General features: G+C 39.7%; 1 long non-coding RNA gene and 2 pseudogenes across 4 annotated transcripts in view; 1 reads left to right on the top strand and 2 right to left on the bottom strand.

The window, feature by feature from the left end:
- LOC100497923 overlaps positions 1-4,322 on the bottom strand; it is a 108,880-nt pseudogene extending 104,558 nt beyond the window's left edge. Inside the window, exon 1 of the transcript XR_004222672.1 lies at positions 4,158-4,322. The product of XR_004222672.1 is annotated as a transcription factor Ovo-like 2 (transcript). The remainder of the gene's footprint in view (positions 1-4,157) is intronic.
- A 45-nt stretch (positions 4,323-4,367) lies between these two features.
- LOC101731568 lies at positions 4,368-8,782 on the top strand. 2 transcript variants are annotated; one of them, XR_004222675.1, is made up of 3 exons: positions 4,368-4,455; positions 6,915-7,047; positions 7,889-8,782. It is a non-coding gene; the product is annotated as an uncharacterized LOC101731568 (long non-coding RNA). The 2 variants fall into 2 exon arrangements; XR_004222674.1 differs by lacking the exon at positions 4,368-4,455 and adding an exon at positions 5,809-5,936.
- A 2,113-nt stretch (positions 8,783-10,895) lies between these two features.
- Positions 10,896-22,482, bottom strand: part of LOC116410846 — a 51,614-nt pseudogene continuing 40,027 nt past the window's right edge. Inside the window, exon 10 of the transcript XR_004222673.1 lies at positions 10,896-11,492. The product of XR_004222673.1 is annotated as a sorting nexin-5-like (transcript). The remainder of the gene's footprint in view (positions 11,493-22,482) is intronic.

Consider the following 22,482-nt stretch of genomic DNA (forward strand, 5'->3'; position numbering starts at 1 on the left):
CCAATTCAAAAGTCAGAACAAAGAATAGCAGGTAAATTAGCCCGCACCTCTGGTGGTGGAAGCAAATTTAGGATGATAGGTGCCTTAAGTGAATCTGAAATGCTGCCAGTTTACTTGTGTAATCCTGCAAAAAACATGAAGAGGCATTTTGCACAATTATTTATTAATATTTTACCAGTGGTGATTCAGATTCCCTTCAGTACATAGGTATTTTCAGACGTTATTTCGCCCTGAGCCAGAAGCAACTTACAGTGGACAACAAAGTGTCCTGTGTGTTCTCAGCTAATTCCTTGTAAAACACATTTTTGATCATCAGAAATTATCGTATCTAATCCGAATTTTACCCATTTCGGGATTCGAACTCGTACTTTGATGAATCTGCCCCATGGTATTTTAGTGTCATGTGCATTGTACAGGTATTGGACCTGTTATCATGAAACCCAGTGTGCAGAAAGTTCTGAATTATTGGAAGGCCATTTCCCATAGACTTCATTACTTCAACCAAATAATTCTAATTTTAGAAAATTATTTCCCTTTTCACTGTAATAATAAAACAGCACCTTGTACTTGAGGCCAACTAATATATATATATGAAATAAGACAAAACAGTCCTATTTTAATGTTTTAAAAGGAGAAGGAAAGTAATTTTGGCATTTTAATGCCAATAGATTCGCCACCTTAGTGCCACCTAGAACACTATATTTATTTAGCAGAAAGCTTTACCATGTCGAAGAGCCCTAGAAAAACCCTCTGTTTGTTAAAGATTGCAGCTGCCATTTTAGTGTGGTCTTGGTAGCTTCCTGCTGCAGCTCTAGCCATTAGTAGCTCAGATCACATATTCCTAAGGGAGGGGGGAGTGCATTCTTATGAATACGTATGAGAGGGGGGAGCAGGAGAAGGGAGAAAGGAAAGAACTGATTGATACCAAATAAATTTTTTACAAAAAAGGAGACAAGAAATACTCAGTGCAGCTTTTCTGTGAGTGCTTATGGCTGCATTTACATAGACCTTTCTGATAACGCTTACTTAGTTTTTAGCTTTCCATCTTCTTTAATGACTTTTTACTAGACTTAAGGTGGCCATACACGCACCGATATTATCGTACGAAACCTCGTTTCGTACGATAATCGGTGCGTGTATGGCATGTCGGCGAGTCGACCGATATCGCAGGAAGCTGCCGATATCGGACGACTCGCCGATCGGACAAGTTTGAAAATTTTGATCGGGCGCCATAGAAGGCGCCTGACCAAAATTCTCCCTTCAGAGCTGAATCGGCAGAAGGAGGTAGAAATCCTATTGTTTCTACCTCCTTACCTGCCGATTCAGCCCTGAATGGTGTGTGGCGGATCTTACGATGTTTCGTGCGACCGATGGTCGTACGAAACATCGTCAGATCGCCACGTGTATGGCCACCTTTAAGTATGGAAATCAAAATTACTGAGAATCCCCTTATCTGAAAGACCCCAGGTAACAGGTCCCATTATTACAAGCTAAACTCATTAATTAGCCTTCGTTAGGCCATACGAATATTGTGAAATATCAACCTGTCTTTTAGTGGCATAACTACCAAAGAAGCATACCCTGCAGGCACAGGGGATTGGTGCTGCAGTGGGGGCGGTTGTGGGTGACCTGCAATATTGTGCAGGGAAAGACCAGTGAGGGGGGAACCCAGGGGTCTTGTGTGCAAGGAGAGCGTCCTTTTTTTTTATATACTGTCTTTTCTAGGCCAAAACAAACTAGGCCAAGTGTTTAGCATAACATTGCCATCCTATGAACCCTAAAAATGGTGTTTCCATTATAGCACATTCATCATATGTATCAAACATATTCAACATTGCTTATAGAGATTATACATCGTTCATGCCCCAGTGGAGGCCCACACAGCACCAGTGGAGGCGGACACCAGTAGGGGGAACCTTGAGATTGGCAAAGTGGGGCCTGAAAGTTCCAGCTCCGGTGAGATCTGGACGACCCATTCTGATGCTGAAATCATACAAAACGAAATTCTATGCATATTGGTTGGTTCATGGATTGGGCAGGTAGGTGCCGCAACCTGTCTTCGCATCCTGCTGTTCTAATGTGAATGAAAAATTTGCAGTTTCATCAAATGCAGCATGAAAAACCTATGTGTCACTGTTATAAAGGATAAATATGTTCAGCAACACTGTTTACACCACAACAAAAAAAATATCGGCACATTACTAAGTAAATGGTGGATCAGGATGGTACAGGAGATGTTCACAAGAATAAATAGTGCAAACAGAACACTCAAAAGTTTGTCATAACGCCTTTGGCACTGACTACTGAATTTCAGCAAGTTATTTTAATGATTTGATAAATCTGCCCAATTGGAATTTTGCAAAAGAGAAAAGAAAAAACTGCAGGGGTATAACTAGAAGTTACAGGTCCCCACAGTATTGGTACTGTAAGTTGACATTTTCTACCAAGATATATTGAAAATGCTCATTAATTAGAGCCCTACTGGGCCACCTACCCTCCTGGCAGGCTGTGCTTCCTTTATAGTTACAACCCTGTGGTGCTGGGATTCAGCTTATCTTCAGCTAACTCTTGCATATGGTGCATCCCTTGGATCTTGTGTAATTCTTAAAAGGCTCCATATGCCGATAGAACCCACACTATATTCATATGATATATACACATGGTTTGTGCTGGAATGAAAGTCACAGTAGGCAACCATTATAGGATATGAGTAATTTCATGCTGAGTGTCTCCATATACTGGTCAGGCTGCACTCCCCTATTTAGTGGAATAATACTAAATCATGAACCTTAGGCCATGAATCATCCTGCAGGGACAATATGGATAATTCTGGGTGTAAAAATTATAACACAGTGGTGAAACAAACATAATGCCCCCCCCCCTCCCCTCCCATGAGATTAATTTATTCAGTCGGCCAGATGAACAGATTCATCCCAAAAGAAGCTGATGACTTACTATTGGATGAATGCATTTTTTGTTATTATTGTAATCTGATGGTTTTGCAAGGATATCAGACAAAAGTGCATCTCAGAGGGCTCTGAAGACTCAACGATGTTCCATTATAAAGTATGTGAGACATAAGAAAAAAATTATTTCCATAAACAACTTTATGGTAGAGGGCTTTAGTCATTTAGAGTTCAGACCCCAACATCTGGTTGGATCCCCATAGCTAATAAAATCCAATCCATTAACAGAGATGTTCAGCAAAGTGACCCCATACAGCTGCCGCCCTAGTCACTGGCACAAGCTCCAAAATGGAAAATACAGCGATTAAGCCAGTTTTAAGGTTTGTGTCTGCATGTATTACATGGGGCAAACTGGTGGGGTATTTCTGGGAAATTAACTGGACAGAACCACATATTAAAAAAGAAATCCTGGTTAGCCATATTGTCCTTTACTCTTTAAATTAAGACAAATACACAGACAAACAAATGTATGTGTTTATTCATGCAGTACTGTATAGTTTAACCCACAGACATGAGCCGTACAGCAGCCCCACCCCGGGATACCTATGGGTATGAGGTTGCTTGCAGCTTCACTTCTAACAAGTCATATGACAGCAACTCAACTACTGTGCAGCTTCCAGTTAAGGGTTGGTTTCCCTTTAATATGAGCCCCCCCTCAACTCACCCTCCTAAATACACATTTCCTTATATTTAGAATTGGCACGTACCCCTCAATGACATGTTTTTCCTGTCATGAAATCTTTAGATAATGATACTTAAACGGACATATATTTCAAGAACATATTTTGCACACAACAAACAGTTTCTTCAATTACTACAGTTTCAACTGGGGAAAGTGCTGATGCTAGCAACTCTGCAGAAAGGAACTTCTCCTCTTCCCAAACAGTAACTTGTATTCATTTACCGTACAGCATAATAATGAGCTAGAGGTTAAATAATTAACCAAATACACAGACTGTAAGTCGGACAGCCATTACTGTTCAGTTAGCTATAAGAGACAAACTATAACACAATGCCAGTAGCAATGTAAATCAGCTGCCATCCCCTAACACAGGGGAGAATATTGCGCCAAACACAGTGCGCTTGCGGAATGAGGAAGTGTCCCAGCAGACTGTGCGCAAAGGCAGCGAGTCAGCTAATGACAACACAAGGGGCCGGGGCCGGCCGTGCTTCTCGCAGCGCTGCTCTCACCTTACTGCTGCCGCTCTCCTCAATCCCTGGGGCAGCCATGCTGCTGGGGCTCAGCTAGGAGCTGCACTTCTGGAACGGTACTTGCAAACTTGGACGCTTCCTGACACGCAACGCAAAGGGATCACCGGCTCCCTATCCCAAACTCCGCCCATGCTTTACAGTGGGACAGCCCAAAGCGCTACAAGCCCAGCCCCCTAAACTCTTCCGCCCTTGCCTCTGCCACGCCCAGTGTGCAACTTTTGATAAGACCAAAATGATCGTGTCAGAGAGGCTCCGCCCATTCCTCTTGGAGATTATGGTGTGTCAAGTTTCTATAGGGGACTCGAAGAAACGAGTGAAGAAATGAAAGTGCTTTAGCGATAGCAACTGAGCCCTTATACTGTTTCCAGCTATCAGACTCGCACAGTATATTATATAGGAGCAATATTAGCATGCTTGGGGTTTATATAATAGTAAAAAATTGTGTCCACCAAGCACTTTCTGTGTTCCACCATATTTGCATGGAGCCCAGGTTACATGGAACATATAAGCACTAATCTCAGGGTTGATAGCAGGGGGCCTGTACTTAGCCAGCAGCAAAGGGGCGCCAGGAGGGATAGCTAATGCCTAATTATAGCTTGGTTTCCAAAGGTGCCTAGCAAGACTAGGGGGAATGAGAGTATGGGGGGAAATGAGCCCACCCAGTGTTGGACTGGGATGCCAGGGCCCCACCAGAATGTCCCATAGACCCACTCTCCAAAATTCTCTCATCTCTTGCTGCAACTTAGTTGCCTGTACATTTTTAATAACTTGTTCTTTGCTCCCAAGCCATCTCTTAATCGCCCCATCCCACCTCCTTATGTTCTGTTTTTACTTTCAGATCACATTGCTGAATTTGTCAGATAAAGTGACGGTGTATGTCTATGTGGGGATAATTATCTTCTTAGGTCACAGGGTAAGATTTGTAGCCTAGGGGGATAAATGAGCTAAGGAACTGGAAGCATGTTTATCAAGAGGTAAAACAGAGACATACATTTTAATAAGGTTAAAATTGTTTCAGAGAAAGAACACTGTCATAGCAGCCAACCCATTAAGGTTAATTCCTTATAAAGAATGTTTTTAAACGTGTTTCCATTATAGGACAATTGGTGGTTGCCACTAGAGAAACTTGCCGGTGACACCAAGTTTCTATAATTTCCCAGTGACACGTGACATTTATATGGGAGGTACAACCACCCTTCTGTGACTTGAGAACTGTGGACACTTATATTACTTACATGGCTGGCTTCTGGCAACTGCTTCATACAAGTCTGAAGAAAAATCTGCAGGGTTTGGTGCCTTTAGTCTCCTAAGCCTCAAATTGAAATGTAGTAATAAAGCTGTAGCAACAGTAGTCCTATCAACGTGCTTTCTCCTTAGGGCCACCACCAGAAATTCACTTTGCTCCATGGGACCCTATAGATGTTACATATCCAGGGACTCTGTGACTTCCTGAGCAACAGTGAGAGACACAGTACACCAGGTGGTAATGGGAGAAATATTGTACATTCAATGAAAACTACCATCTATTCTAAAAACATTGCTGCTCTCCCCTGCTCTTTCTGGAGATGGCAGCATTAGCTACAATGTTCATCCTTAAGACACCCCCCCCCCCCCCCCCCCCCCCATCGCCAACTAACTACCCCCTTCTAGGGGAATAAAAACTGTTGTATCCAGAGAGAATGGGGGAGGCACATTAAAAGCCAAGTAATCTTCTCCCTTGGATTGTAAGTGGTGTTGTCCAGGTTCAGCAATTTATAGGTAAGGGTGCATACCGCAAGAGAAATCCATTGTGCTGTCCTTGGGGAGCAGCAGGGATCATTCATGCACATCATGCTCCTCCAACTGGTGCCTTACCATTGTACTTAATGAATTTATAAATGAATTTATAAATGAATTTGTTAATGCATTTAAACATTATTATTATTGAGTCTGATTCAATAAGTTGAGGTTTCTGAAAGTCCCACAGTTGAATAGTTTTGACAGCTTTCTTGGGCCAGGGAAATGGTTCGTCAGAATCAGAACACATCTATTTATTATACATTGTTTCCTGTCTTTGATAGGAGATGTTAAAGGGGAGAGTTTGGGTCTGACATGGATATCTGTATACTTAACAAACATTTTTAACCATCATAAAGGGGGTTTTATAAATCAGTTGACTAAATTTATGTTAAGATGCAATGCATACTACCCTGTGGCCTCTTGAATGCTTACATGTCTTTGTGACCCTAATAAATATATATATATACCCTAAGCCACTGTTCCCTAACTGTGAGGTGTGACCCCCCCCTCCCACCTTGGGGTAAGCCATGGATCGTGAGGGATGTAACATTTACTTATTGGGGAGGGTGCAATGTAGGCCATTCTGCAGCAGTCATTTGTGGGCATGTCCACCACTGTTATGATGTCTTTGCATGTTCTCTTACGTGCCACCTCCCATCAGCCTCAGATTAGGCCCTCTTTCCTGTAGGACTATAAATTTTGCCATTAGTTTCATGCCTGTAGAAGACTTCTACTTATGCTAATTGGTGATTGGTTGCTATTAATGCAGCCTTCTCCACTATTTGTCAAGTTTTGGTTACTAAGATTTTGGTTGTTTTCATGTCTGTATACATACGGCTTAACATTTATTTAACACAGTTGAGAAGGTGTTTTCTGTTTTTTATTAGTGATCAGGCTTTTTTTTTCATTTAACTGCATGCCTTCTGTTCAGATTTACTATTGTGTGTCATTTTGCAGGCAAAAGCTGTGTGTAATAGACTGGAAGACTTCAGAGAAACCAAAGCCATATATACGAGACACGTTTGATAATCCACTGCAAATTGCAGCTTATATTGGAGCAATAAATCATGACAATAATTATAATTTTCAGGTAAGTATACACAGAAGCTATCTCATTTCTGGAGGTCTCTTTCTGCTTCACCATTCTGGATAGGAGGGATGGCTTAGGCTTAATATCTCATATGCATATTTCTATGATTGGGGGCTGAAAACATTGATGGGCGACCTAGCCTATAAATATACAGTTTTATAAAATGAATAATGTATCAGTGCATTTTCAGAACTATAAATTGGTGACTATTATATTTTCATATGTTTGTAATGTTATTGTGAGTTAAGGGGGAGCCTAATGAGAAATAATCCACACAGTCAGTTTCTCTTATTCCTTCCTTATGTGAGTAACATTTATGCTGAAATGTTAAAGAAGCAGGTCTGTATTATGTGCTAGAACCCAAGACATGTCCCCTGTTAATTGCTTGGTACAGACATTGCAACAATAAATTATAACCAGTACTTAAGAGTAAGCCACCTGAAACCTGTGGGAATACTGCCCCAGACCCTGAATAACAATTTAGTAATACAAAGTCTCACAGCTAAAATGTTTATTGGTGCACAAAACAATCCTAAATGTATACAGATCTCCAAATAATCAGCTATACCATAAGGATAGAGGTCCCTCAGTTCTCCATGGTCCCTTAGATTCTCTGATGAAGCATCCAATGATGCAAAACACATAAAGAAGATGGAGCTCATGTACTATGGAGCACTGAGGTTCTTCTGTCCTTTTGGTATGGTTGATGTTTTCTAATTGTCTAAATAAATGTTAAATGTATTGCAAAATTACAATAGACATTCTTTTTAATGTTTTGTATCCAGTCTTAAGAGAGAGCCTTGAGATATCCTAACCTACTTTATAAAATCTAATATTTCAGGTCAACTGTGGTCTCATAGTGGTGGCGTACAAAGATGGTTCCCCAGCCCATATGCATTTCATGGACACAGATCTTTGTTTGCACTTCTGGAATAAGTGGCTGCTAAGCTTAGAAGAATATAAAAAGAAGAAGGAGGAGGAGAAACAGCAATGACAACAGGACATGGCAGTGACATGTTTTGTTTAAGGTCCCGCATTTAAAGTCTACTGCCCCTGCATACACCTCGACCTGATGTGAATGAAATACAATATGCAGAAAGGGAGGAACATCTCATCTGTACTTTATAGGTGGCGCCTACAGACAGCGGATCCAACCACTTGCAATATGAGAGCCTGCAGTGGCAGACACAGGTTGCTAGAAATTCGGCTACCCTCTATGCACTTGTATGAAACATTTAGAGGATTTGTACAGGCATACTTATCAATGGGTGAATTCTCAGTTTAACCCTTTGACCAGTAAATAGAAAGCTGCTGGACAGTGGCGGTCTCTATTTTTACTGTTGGATAAATGTCCTTATTGTAAGTAATTCAGTGTATAAGTCACCATGTCACCTAGACGTAAAAAATAAAAGCTACATGGTAATCTATTTTGTATGCATTTTTATGAACTTTGATTTACTTAACCTTTATTTTTATGTATATTGCCTATAAGAACCCATTTCCCAATTGTCTAACTACGGCTGCAGATTTCACAGTTCCCTCTGATTGTGATTCGCTGTTCAAGAAAGTGAAGGCATATATTCGTGGCATATTGTTCTATAACTACATCAAGCTAGTGGCTGCAGAATGTGCTGGAACTTTATACATACATTTTAAAAATAATGATACCCTAATGTTTTCCTGTTAATTAATTCAGCGTAATAACTGTTGAACAGTAAAAGATATTTTACTAAAACCCCTTGCATCTGTTTTTGTCTTTATTTAGTTTTAAGGTGCCCATACAATGGTAAACACTGACTGCATATTGATATAGACATACAATGAGAAATGTTTGGATGAGCAGGGGGACTACTAGAACCGTTCCTGATACCCTAGTGGAGCAGTCCAACGCTGAGTGGGTGGACCAACATTTTCAACTTATGAGCTGCAGGGGTTGATGGGACAGAATATTGTTTGCATAGGGCAACTTTCTATACAGCAAAATCTTTTTTGACATAAGTGATATTCTGATTAGTATATTGTTAGAATATCACCAAACATTTGCATTTGTACCCTTTGTCATGATTTTTAGCAATGACTTGCCAGTTTTTGCTGTATTAGCTCAGTTTATAAGGCTGTAATTTAATGGACAAAAAATAAATAAAGAATTGAAAAAAAAAATTGTATTAGAGAATAAATATAAATCCTACTGCCACAAATGCATTTAGTCAGCCTAATAATGACTGTGGCCTTGCCAGTTTTAGGTTCGAGTAAGCCTTTATGCTACTATTCACTTTATTAACAGCAATTAGTCTAAATATGTTGTTACTATGAATAAGAGTAAAACAGCGTAAACCAGCCCAAGCGCAGGCATTAGAATATGTTGCTGATGTGTTCTAGTATTATTAATTTCCTATGAACACTGGGAGTATATTTATAATGTAGATAGCTGGATTGGGTATATAAAGGCCTTTTCCCTGCAGAGAAACCAGCCGGAAGTGGAACCGCAGGCTTCTGTTTGCAAGCTTTTTGGGAAAAGTCTCAGTAATATAAGTAGCACAAAAGGCAGTGTTTAAAGGTATATTCCTTTCTGTCTTTAGATGTGCATATTGGAATGGCTAATAGTTTTTCTTGTGTGCCCTCTTTAGGGCAGGGGTACGCGGGGAGATCCAGTATCTTAGTATTATCATTTCATTCTTACCTGCTGCCAAAGCCACGTTCAGGCTAATGTCATTTGTGATATTTTCTCTGTGACTGAATACACAATGCTACATAATGTATCTGCGTTTTTAGTTGGAGGCGAAAACCTCATGTGTGACATAGCATGAATGTTTGTTGCAGTAATTAATTCCCAGCTTAATACCATGCATATTAATGAGCTGTCAACCCACTGAATAAACAGGTGATTACTTGCGTCTGTCCCACCACTACATGCAGTAGCACAACTACAGACACAACAGACCCCACGGCCACAGAGGTCACCCGCAAATTTTTGTGTGTCGTGGGTGCCGCCCATGATTTCAGCCAGGTGCGGGGGTGTTTGGTTGGGGTCCCGAAAAAAAAAAACTGCGGGGGGCAGGGCCCCAAAACTTTCGCCACTTGCTAGATGTACAAGTAAACACAAAGGCGCTTTCTGATATTATTATTATTGCAAGATACATATTTCATTCCGCCAGTAGCATCTATAGGACATTCTTTTGTAAGTGTTCTTTTTAGAATTTACATCATACGGAAAGGAAGTTATAGATAAAATATAAAATGTTCCCATAAGAAATGGCAGGTGTGTAATATTTTGATATATATTCCATGAACAAAATTATGCATTAACCAGTGAGTCAGTTACACACAATATAAATATGTTATAAAAACATATATTCACCCATAAGCACATGAATGTAGGAATATTGGGATGTTATAATATGGATGGAGCAGACTTTATTGCCAGAAATGCCATATCATTATCTCCACTGAAATAAGCGGTGAGCACTATGTACCAGATGCACCACAAAATGCCTATTCCACCTGTATAAGGCCACACGCACTTCAGTGTTTGGTCTCCCGCTGCAAGTGGGAATCAATTTATATCCATAGGAATAAAAGGGGAAATTATTCTTGATCTGACTGAAATAATGTGGTGCTGCAGGTCCTTCTGTCTGTCTGATGGCATTACGACTGCCACAGGGATGCACTGCATTGCCACATAATGCTCTCACCTCCCACAAATAAGCAGATGTGTGTGAACTGGATTAAATGTATCAAGAGGATGGCAGGGAAAACACAGCAATCATTTTATCACAAAATTCAAACTGTAACCCATGTGAAATAAGAAATCTACTCAGTATTATTGAGAAAGGCACCTACTAGCATTATACTTCAATTTAAGGGCTAATATATTTATTTACACTGCTATACAATTGTACAGTTCATACCACATTCACGAGATAATCATATTCTAAAAATGTATACTTGAATACATTTTTTGGCCCAATCATTTGTCATAATGTAAAAAAAGATATCCAACCACGGTGAGTTCATTGTATAATTTAGAAATCTCCCCACTTTAAAAAAAAGCAATAAAATAGGCAATAAAAAATGGTTTCATAAAGTTAATAAACTCTGTAAACATCTGTCTAAGCACCGTTTGTCTTCTCACTCTGCCTCCACCTCTTCTTGTGCTGTGGACTTTATCTGAAGAACAGATGTGATTTTGGTTTGTAAAATGGCTGCCAGTTTTTTGGTGGTTTTCTTGAGGAAAGCGTTTCCTGGGTGGCTATCATAAACATGTAGGTACAAGTCCTCTTGGGAGGGTCCAGTGTAGCCACAATCCTCACAGACAAAGAGCTTATCCCTGCGTTGTTTGTAAGCGTAACCCTGCTGAACCCCGTGGATTTTCTTAAGGTGAGATTCCAGGGAACACCTCTGAGTAAATGCCTTGTTGCAGATCTCACATTTGTAAGGGCGGATGCCTAGAAAATAAAAAACACAAACAAAAAAAAAAAACATCATTCCCTGGTGAACCTTCTAAACTGATAAAGCAGTTTCATATACCTCAGGGATCTTTTGTATTTATTCATGTAAAACAAATAAGTGGTTATTGCAGCACTCCAACTTTAATGGAGGCCACAGACCCGCCATCACATTAGATCTCTCTGAAACTTTCATAAGAGACCAGAAATAAAGGATATAAACCATTGGTATTAAATCATTACATACTATTACTATAGCCTTATGACACAAGTTATATAGAGAATAATGTACCCACACTGTAAAATATATGCATATTATAAGTTACAAAGGAGTTCCATAACCATATAAAAGGCACATGGTCGAAGGAGAGTGTTTATACAGGTCAAGGAACTCCAAGGTGACTTTTAATATCCTCATATTTTACAACAGGAGCAACATTATTTATTATAATACACAAGTTTGAGAAAGAAATTACATCATTAAGCACTGATTGTAACCAGGGTCGGACTGGGCTGCCGGGACACCTGGAAAAATCCTAGTGGGCCCGGCGACCCAGACCCGACCCTTGCCGGCACGCCTGACCGTTCCTCCCGACGCATTAAATTTATGCGCTCAGGAGAGGACGTTGGGTGGGGGACCCTGCAGGGGGTTAGGGGGGCCCTTGGGGGGGGATTAGGGGAGGTAGCCGGCGGGGGCACCTGCAGGGTGCCTGGGGTGGGAGCCCCGGTGGGCCCAAGTCCGACCCTGATTATAACCGATGACATCACTAAGCACTGTTTATCAGCATATAATTTACAGGACATTCATGGCCCTTGTGTATTATAGGCGTGTATAGAAATGAATAGGTATTTCAGCCTAGTTGTATAAAAAAAACTAAATAAACTTCCATTTTTATGGAAGATTGCTGTGATGCAGCTTTTCCTCTTTGCTGACACCTATTTGAAAAGAGTCTGTTTTGCTTTCAGAATGCAAATCTCCACATTTAAAATACATATTTTATACTGTAGGGAGTAAATTTGGTACTTAAAATAAATAAAACCAAGATACGTTGTACCACTAGCTCAAAATATACAGATTAAAAGAAAAATATAAAAAACGAACAATTTTCAGATCTTTCATGGGCCACTTCCCATTGGTATATCCAGATGAAATACAGTTTAGAATAGCACTATTAATATTTCTTGTTTAAAATGCCTTTATTGCATAAATCTTAGGGCATTAGCTGGAATGCACAAAGATGTATGCAATAAAGGCATTTTAAACATGAGGAAAGAGAGAGATATCAGGTGATGAAGAAAGGAATATATAGACAATAAAGTGATCAGAGAAGAATCAACAGATTTATTGGATTTTGCTGAAAGGCTCATAAAACCCATAAATATTTTACTCTCGAGTAACCAATGGATTTGTGGATCCCTGTTTTGTTTACCTTATAAAGTACAATTAAGTGCTATGGGGTGCAGCTCCTAAAAAACTCACAAAACCTGTAAATATTTTACTCTCGAGTAACCAATGGATTTGTGGATCCCTGTTTTGTTTACCTCCCTGGGCCCCTTACACTCCTGGGTCCCCCTGGCACCACAATTTCTTCTTCTTCTATAGTTACGTCCCTGCTTTACACAGTATCCTGCCTTTAATGTAGTGGGAACATAAAAAATAAAACCCTGGTCTCAGCCATATTTGTGACTGCTGCCGATACTAAAGGTGTCTGTGCACCTATGGAGCCAAAAGGATAATAATGATCAGACAGTTTAAAGCAGTATTTATTACTGCAATGTGATTTTATTGTAGAAGTGATACCAAACTACGTGCTTCAGGCTGTGCCCTTTATCAACCGTGCCCTTATACTTTATAATTAATTATCACATTGCAGTTACATTATGACATAAAATAAAATCACATTGCAGTTAAAAATACTGCTTTAAAACTGTCTGATCATTCTTCCTTTTGATTGCATAGGTAGTTATGGAAATCTCTGCTTAACTTTAGAACTTTACATACTTTTGCATTTTGCACCCGGCCCATGGTTTGCACCCACATATACAGCTTTTTGTGCTTCCAAAATTGGTTATTATAGCTAACACTGTTTGACTGTGGAACAAACACAGGCATAGAATCCTTGAATGAGATCACATATACATATATATATACTGTTTGTATTGTGTCTACCCTGAGTCAGCCCATAAATAACCTGAGCATTCATTCATGTTATTAAGTGCCTCGAAGTGTACAAGGGGGATTTCTGGACACATCGCTGTTCTGGCCAGTCCGTGCCCGATCAACCTAATCCAAACCATGCTCCATTTGATCCAGATCACACCCCCTGCTGCACCCCTATTAGGAGGTATAAATACAGGTAGCTCCTAAAAAACTACGCGGTTAGACAAGTGTAAGCGTATGATGTGATATATTATGGTCACACCCCTATTCATATTCCATTACTAGCATTGTCTTTATAACCTAGCATTCTACAAATAAAAATCATTCATAGATTAAAGCTCTGCTGGCACATATTGTTACTGGTCTTTTTATATTCTTTAAGTTGGGCAACTTGAGCTTTTTGCTGTTAGAAAGTTTTCTTCTGCATTGGAGAAAGGCTTGTATGTCTTCAGCTCTCTAGTTCATGCATGTCTCCATGGTAACGCCACTGATGCCCTGTATGCCACTGCTGCTGGTCACATGCCTCACAATAGCTTAACTGCCATTTGCTGGGTTCAGACCAACTGACGTTTGGATAGGGAGTAGAAGAGGGAGTGTTTTCGATCAGCGAGTATTAATATTATAGAAATAGCGAGAGAGAGCAAATAAAATTTATAAAAAACAGTGTAGGACAAGATACCATCATGAGTTTGAGTAAGAAAAGGAGTCGGAGTCCATCTGGAGAGAAATTAGATGTAGCAAAAAGCTTTGGAGAAGAGAAGCCCAACAAGAATTGGAGCAAAGAAAGGAGTCAGAAGATAGAAAAGAAAGAAGCAGAAAATGATAACAAAAGCTGCGGAAATGAACAGAAAATTCAGAATAGGAGCATTAAAAGAAGAAGGAGTGAAGAGAGACACAAAGAAAAGAAGACAAGCGAGGATGTGAGAAATAAGAGGGGAAGACTTGAAGGGCAGTTAGAAACAGAAAAGGAAAGCCAAACAGAGAAGACCACTAAAGATGGGAGCATTAATAGGAGAAGATCTGAAGAACAACAGAAAGAAAAACAAATCCAGGTAGAGAAGAAGAGCAGCGAGGATGGAAGATTTAAAAGGAGAAGATCTGCAGAAGAACAGAAAGAAAAGGTAAGCCAAGCAGAGAAGAATACCAGTGAGGGTGGGAGCATTAATAGGAGAAGATCTGAAGAAGAACAGAAGGTAAGGGAAATCCAAGCAGAGAAGAAGACCAGTGAGGATGGGAGCATTACAAGAAAATCTGAAGAAGGACAGAAAGAAAAGCAAAGTCAACAAAGCTGTAAAGAAAGAAACACGGAGCAAAAGGACGAGAGGAATAAAAGACCAAGGAGCCCAGAAGACCCCTTAGAAGGTGAGGAAACAACACTGCACTGTTTGTATATATTTAATAGACACATACAGTACATTGTAACTAAATGGGAAATTGCTCAGTGCAATTTTAAGCACTTTTGCCAAGTCTCTATCATATTTAAAGACTTTATTGTAAATGTTATTAGGAGCCATTTTACCTATCTGAATCTTTATTATGTGTGGCAGGGAATATACCTTATTATTCCCTATATGTCCCCCTTCACCCTTTGCCTCATTTGCTAATAACTAACAGCAAGTTTAACTGCCAATTTCTATATATACCCTTGTGCTGCTAAAATCCCACTGCTCCTCAATGCAACATTTAGAAAAACAGGCAGATCCACTTAGGGTAAAGGCACGTGGCGCTACTAGTAACAGCTACTTGCCATGTAGAGCATATTTGCAGAGTCAGTTCTCAGTATTGGCAGGTTTTTTTCTGGCGTTTAGCAGTCGTGAAAAAGGAGCTGCTACTAGTAGCTCCGTGTGTCTTCACCCTTACAGAGATAGAGAAGCGCAACTCTATTATGAGCTCTGTGAACAAATGAGGAGAGTTACGGTGCAAAGTAGAATAAATGTGGCGCTTTATAGTACAATTGTTGTTTGCATCTTGCCTCTCACAAATGTATATTGGCCGTTGGGGCTTAAAATGAGGTTGCAAGTTGCCATACATGTAAGTCGGTAAGTAATACCTATCAGTTATAAATGTAATATAAATGTTTTGTTTTTCATATGTATACTTGTTGATTAAATTAAACATATACTAGTATGTACAGTTTATATGTGATATTGAGCTACTAATGGGATTTTTTTTCTCTAACAAGGTGGAAGTATACAGAAGAGATCCTGTTTGGACATCAAAAGACCTGATCCCCTGGATATCAACAACTATAAGTTCCACTCAGAGCTGGGACAAGGAGGCTTTGGCCAGGTGAGCGAAGTATATTCCAAGTTATTAAATATGGAATTATTTTATCTCTACAAGAGACTCTGTGATATTAAATGTCTTCTCTTATTTTTATTAGGTGATGTTGGCTACTTTTAGACCAAATAAACAGCTGGTAGCAATAAAGGTCTTGAAGAAAAAGTCTGCAAAGACCAACACCTATACCATCACTAAAGAGGCCTATTTTTTGAAGATCAGCAGAGGATGTGCATTTTTAAGCCATTCTTATGCAGTTTTGCAAACAGAGGTAACCATACTGTATGTGTATATGTATGTTTCTTTTGTATGTGTGTGTCTGAGATTTAGTTCTTGGCACTCCCAGACCTTATCGTCATTAAGTACTCACCAAAAAAATTACTTTGTCAATGTCAATAAATTCACGTTAGTGTAAAGTAGTGGTGCCTTCATGGTGTGTATTACAGGGATATTATTTATCATTGAAATATATGAACCTATTTATATAACTTTAGTCCCCTGCAGAGGTCTCCCACCCACCTCCTGAAAGGTACCACACATTACCCTAACACTGCCCTATTTGCCCTGTTACTAAAATTGAAAGTAGCGCAGCAGGGTTGGCTGATGCATTCTATGGCTGCTTTCCCAGCAAAGTAGTGTATGGCAAAGAGCTGGTGCCATTCAATGATCGCAGTCAGAGAGCTGGGAAGATGCCATGAAGCAGCCATAGATGGCAGCCACCAGACCACAGCGCTGCTCTGCATCTTATTTGGAGCCGTGTGTGGTGCAGTTCAGCAGGGTGGGGGGGGGGGGAGAAGAGGTCACTGCAGACATCGCAAGTTATCTGGGATGGTTTTATCATTAAGCAAGTACCTTGAATCTCATCTTATTGCCAGCTGTATTTGTGGGTGGTAGTGTCCCATGTCTCACATTCCCCTAATCTGTCCTTACCAGCTGGAAGCCTTCTTTGTCCTGGAGTATTGCAGTGGGAAATCCATGTGGGATATGATTGATTGCAAAGGAAAACTACCAATGTCAAGCATCATGTGAGTATTATCAGGCAGACATGACAATTCCAGGGTAAATGTACAAAAGTACAAAAACAGGTGCAATACTTCATTTTTTTTTTCATTTTTTTTTAGAGCTTTTAGCTCTCCCCCAAGAGATCACTCTATATTATATACTGTATTTAATCCCCTAGTTGCTAGGTCCTGGTAATGTATTTAAGTTACCTAAGTGGAAACTTTGTTATTGGCCCATAGAATTAGTGACCACTTTAATACTGGAGGATATGTGCCAGGGAGCCTGGTGTTTACAAGGCCCAATTTTACAAGAGTCCTGTCATAGAGGGAAAACCCTTCTAAATAAAGCCAGGGAACAGGGGCCCTATGAATGAGGTTTATTCAGATAATGGACTAGTTTTGTCTGGAGTATCTTCTAGGAAGGTAAGATAATGAGACATAGCTAGAAAGAGCAGCGTTGTGCTCCACCTAAGGATTTATAGCTACAGATAGGGCTCCCTGAGGGCAAGGGATTCCCTGAAGGGATTTTGGCATAGTATATACTTCCTAAAATGTCCTGTTGGAGGGGATCTGGACCACTAACTGGCAACCTAAAAGTGTATCTTAAACCTACCTAGTGCCTCCATAGTGGTGTGAGGGTTAAACTCTGCTTTGAATATATGTAACATTATATATCTACCATATCAATTGTTTTGTTATATGTTTATTACTGCAGCAGAGGGGTATAGTGGCACAACACCCACTCTCTTCCTCTTTCATATTACAAGGTTCCATCTGGGAAAAGGAGACCAGGGTAACTCATGTTCTACCATCACTAGCCGGAAAATGTAGTTTGGGCTAAGATAGGGTTACCAATATATATTGGGGTAAAAAAAGGGGGGTTGAGTTTTACTTCTTCCTTGCAAGGGCCAAACATGTTTGCCCTGTTCCGCTCAATAAATAATAAGAACCACAGAACTTTTCGTTAGACAATAGACAAAAAGTAAGTTCCCCACAAGCACAACCTGCAGTCATGTTGAACAAGGGGATATACTGCCCCTTTAATAAGTGAAATAAGTTTTTGCCCTTGTGCTCTATACACCAATGGATACACAAATTAGTGCATTTTTCTGTTATTAAGAGAGATGAGAAATTGATGAGATATAGGAATGATGATTATTTTCTTTTTTGGAAAGGTTCTACACAGCTGAGATGGTGGTTGCCCTCCAGTTCCTGCATTCCAAGGGAATCATTCATCGGTCAGTAAAATCTCAATATGTTGTGTTACACCTTTAAACTAGTCACTGTTATCATGATTCCACTCACTGTGAGCAGATCGGTCTTGTAACATGCTTTGAGATGTCAGTTTATTAAATATAGTCATTCAGTTATACACATACAGTCATTCAGTTATACACATAAGGCCTATGTCATACTGACGGGATTAGAAGCAGCGACCTGTCAACTATAATAAAGTTTTATTGCTAAAGTGTAGAATGTTCTATTACGCCCTCAAAGAAATCTATAAGGGCAGTGGCACACGGTGGATTTTGTTGCCCACTTAATTTCTCAGTTACTGGCAGATAACAAAACACAGGCAAATACTGATGCAATTGCACTTAAATTTGCTCAGTATTGCATATATGCACAATACTACAGTTGCACCTGCAGGGTTAGCATGATTATTATTCTATGTACATTTATTTTCAGCATTTTGTCCTCCCTGCCTGCATATGAAAAAGTGGGCAATAAAATGTTCCAAGTCTTTTTCTAGCCAGATGCAGGTAGCAGCTACTAATCTGGAGTTTTTAGGAAGCTTGTTGCAGCTTTTCATACTGCATGATATTTCCCCATACGCCATTGGCCTAAGGGCAGATCCAGGAAACCAAAGGTTCCTATGACAGAGTTCATCACTGCTACACTCTAAATTTCTTGCTGTGGCACAGAGCATTTTGTGGGATCCATAACCAAGAGCTGTTAAGATCTTTTGGATTGCCACCTTCTTTTGTGGTTAATTTTTAGCTCATTGCAAAGTTTCGAAAGAGCCAAAGAAGCCCTGCGCAATATTTCTATTTCCTTTACATAGCTGACAAGAGTTCCCACAAATAATCTCCTGTATTCCTCAGCAATACATAATAAATTACCTGCCACCACTAAGACAGTGACCTTAAGAATATGTGATTATAAAGACACTCTAAAGTAGCCCTTTACCATCCTTTAACGTCTTAGAAAATCCTTAACTTCCTTCCCAAAACTCTATGTACATTTATACGATTGCAAATTGTTCCTAATATTCCGCCTACAGTGATCTGAAGCCGGACAACATACTGATAGATAAAGATGGCCATATTAAGATCTGCGACTTTGGCATTGCTGAAGTTGGCCTCATTGGCAAGAAGAAGACGAGCGGCTTAGCAGGAACCCCTGGATACCGGGCACCAGAGGTGACATAATTTGTTTTTAATATTTACAATATATACCTAGTGTTATATATATATATATATATATATATATATATATATATATATATATATATATATATATATATATATATATATATATATATATATATATATATATATATATATATATATACATACATACATAAGGATGAAAGGTTTGTATAAAAAAAATCTATAGAATAGCATTAGCATCTTAGATGATCCCACTGCCATGGGAAACCATCATCTAACAAGTGCTGGCACAATGCAATGTCGGGTCATTTAGATACTTAAATTCTATTAGGGGTAATTTAAGGCACATTGGTGCTGCAATCTTGGGCTGTTTAAAACTTGATGTTCAAAGTGCCTAAACCTATGTCAACAGTTTGGCAAATGCATTAAGAGAGCTGAAGCAAATTATGAGTTTAGCCTCACCCCATTCTTTCTGGGAATTCTTGCGCTATCTAGCACTTGTTACTGAGCAAAATAAATGCCTTCTAACCTAATGGGTACCAAAAGTCTTTCTGACACAGGGGTCACACAGCTTTCCTAACATTCTATTATTGAGATGGAGGAAAAGTTATGTGGTAGGGAGGAGAGACCAGTATCTTCCTGTCATATCTCAGTTGTTCCAGTGTTAGAGCAAAAAGGCATGCCAGGTTATTTGCAAGAATTGCCTCGCTATACCATAAGCAGCAGTGTGATTCCTATTGACAGTAATGAGAAGCAGTTAACAGCAATCCTATGGAGAAAAATGCCAATCTACCCTTGTTTTCATATTAAAGTCACAAATATAAGTAGCCAATTAAGTTGTTTTTATTATTTTCTTTAAAGATTCTATCGAGCGAAGAATATAACGCAGGAGCGGATTGGTGGTCATTTGGGGCTACAATGTATGAAATGGCCACAGGAGAATTGCCTTTTCCACATTCAGGCAGCCTTTTTAGGCAACGATTTATGATTAAAATGAGAACACCTAATTACCCACAATATATGAGCGAAGAAATGCTGGACCTCCTGCCAAAGGTAAATATCAGCAGTTAAATAGAGGAATACATAAGGGAATTGCAGTGTATTTAATATTGTATATAGCTGTGGTATACATAAGTATCAGAGGTCCCATTTGTGTCCCATTTTTAACTCAAAAGGTCTGCACATATATATTTCATATTACTGTAATGATGACCTTTTATATAACTTTATTTTTATTGGTTATTAACCCTGAAGTAACAGTAAAAGTGATTGATAACAATTAACAGGAAAAAGGAAACCAAACATTAACATTTGATAAGGTATTTGAGCGATATTGGGGAAGAGGTGTATAGAAAACTGGGAGAAGAAGGAATGAAAGGTGTCCCTGGTGCAAACTTTTTAAACGGACAAAGTAAGAGAAAATGTCTACAGGGTCCAAATTTGTTTTATCCTTTTGCTACATGTTGGCCCTCCTTCTTTAAAATATTCACCATCTTTTTCAGATTTTCCAGGTAACATCTGCACTGGTTCCAGCTGGGCGCATACGCAGTACAGAAATGTCTAAGAAAGAGTCTGTACAGCCTATGCACCCACCTGAGCCCCTACAGGGATACCTGTATACCCAGCAGGAGTATTTTTGAGAAGGAGTTTAGTTCTGTAAGCATTAAAATACTGGTAGTTTGTATGAGAAGATGTAGTTCTTGATGGTTACATGTATGACTGAGTCAAGTCCTTCTTGTCAAAAACACAATAGAACTGTTTCTATAAAGGATTTTTAAGATATAAAGAGAAAGTCTTCCTTTTTGTTATTCTTATTACCCCTATTTGTGGGAGGCGGTACCCAGCATAATATCTGCAATATTTAAATAAAGGACTATTTTTCTCTTTAGCTTTTGGAGAATGATGAGACTCAGCGGCTTGGACTGAATGGGAACATCAGGGAGCATGCTTTCTACAGCACAATAAACTGGGAAGATCTGGAAAACCGAAGATTGACGCCTCCTTTCCAGCCAGGAATGGTAAATTTGTGCGCTGAACCAATGAATAATCTAGTAATATCCTGCCGGGGCGCTACTACTCCTTTTTTACTCTTGAGTTCTTCTCCTTTGTTATCGATATATGAAAACGTGGTTGTAACAGTTACTCTTCCATTGTTCAAGTGATGTCCAGGTGGAACATCAATCATACATTTTGATCCAAATTTAGCCATCAAGTTGGGCCTCCCGATAATTTACTGCTGTTTATATTTACCAGTGATAGGAGCTGGTAGTGTTAAGACAAAGAGTTTGTCCCAGTGGCTTAGGATCCCTGCTGTTATTGGGATAGAGGGTAGGTCAGCTCCATAATAACACCAGACAACTGGCTTAGCCATTTTCTTCCTTGCAGTTAACAATCCCTAAGTGACCGCATTATTCATTAGTTTGATTCCCATATCCCTATAACAGAAGAAGGGAGTGTATTCTTCTCTGTGAAGCTAAAAGGCTGCTTTCTCTATAAAGATTTTACACATATGCCGGTATATATGATCGGTATTTCAGAAGGCTAAGGGGCATAATTAATCATAATGAATCTACGTTAAGGGCTGTGACACACGGGGAGGTTAGTCGCCACGCAACAAATCTTCCTTGATGCAGGCGACTATTCTCCCCGCAATGTAATCCCACCAGCTAGAATGTAAATCGCCAGTAATGGCATACGTAGTGTACGCGATTTGCCGAAGTCGCCGAAGTTTCCTCTAAAAGCAACTTCGGCAAATCGCGGCACCGTGTATGCCATCCCACCGGAGATTTACATTCTAGCCGGTGGGATGGCATTGTGGGGAGGTAAGTCGCCCGCGACAAGGAAGGTTTGTGGCGCAGCGAATAATCTCCCCTTGTGTCACAGCCCTAAAAACATTAGCAATGGAAATGAAACTATACAACGCTGTATAAAAGGTTAAGCACTTTTTTTAACTTGTTCATAGCCATCAGCAGACGACCTTCATGAATACCAGCCAGCATTCTCCCCTCAGTGTTCCAATGAGGAAACCAACTGGAAAAATTTCTCCTATGTGGATCCCAGCTGGAATTGGCAGGAGTAAGGCATCACCTCTATTATAATGTGGGATAACATCATTAGCTACTGCCTGTAACAACCTGAGGCCCATAACATTGTAC

The sequence above is a fragment of the Xenopus tropicalis genome, chromosome 5 (assembly GCF_000004195.4).
Source record: "Xenopus tropicalis strain Nigerian chromosome 5, UCB_Xtro_10.0, whole genome shotgun sequence".
NCBI classification, from domain to species: domain Eukaryota; kingdom Metazoa; phylum Chordata; class Amphibia; order Anura; family Pipidae; genus Xenopus; species Xenopus tropicalis.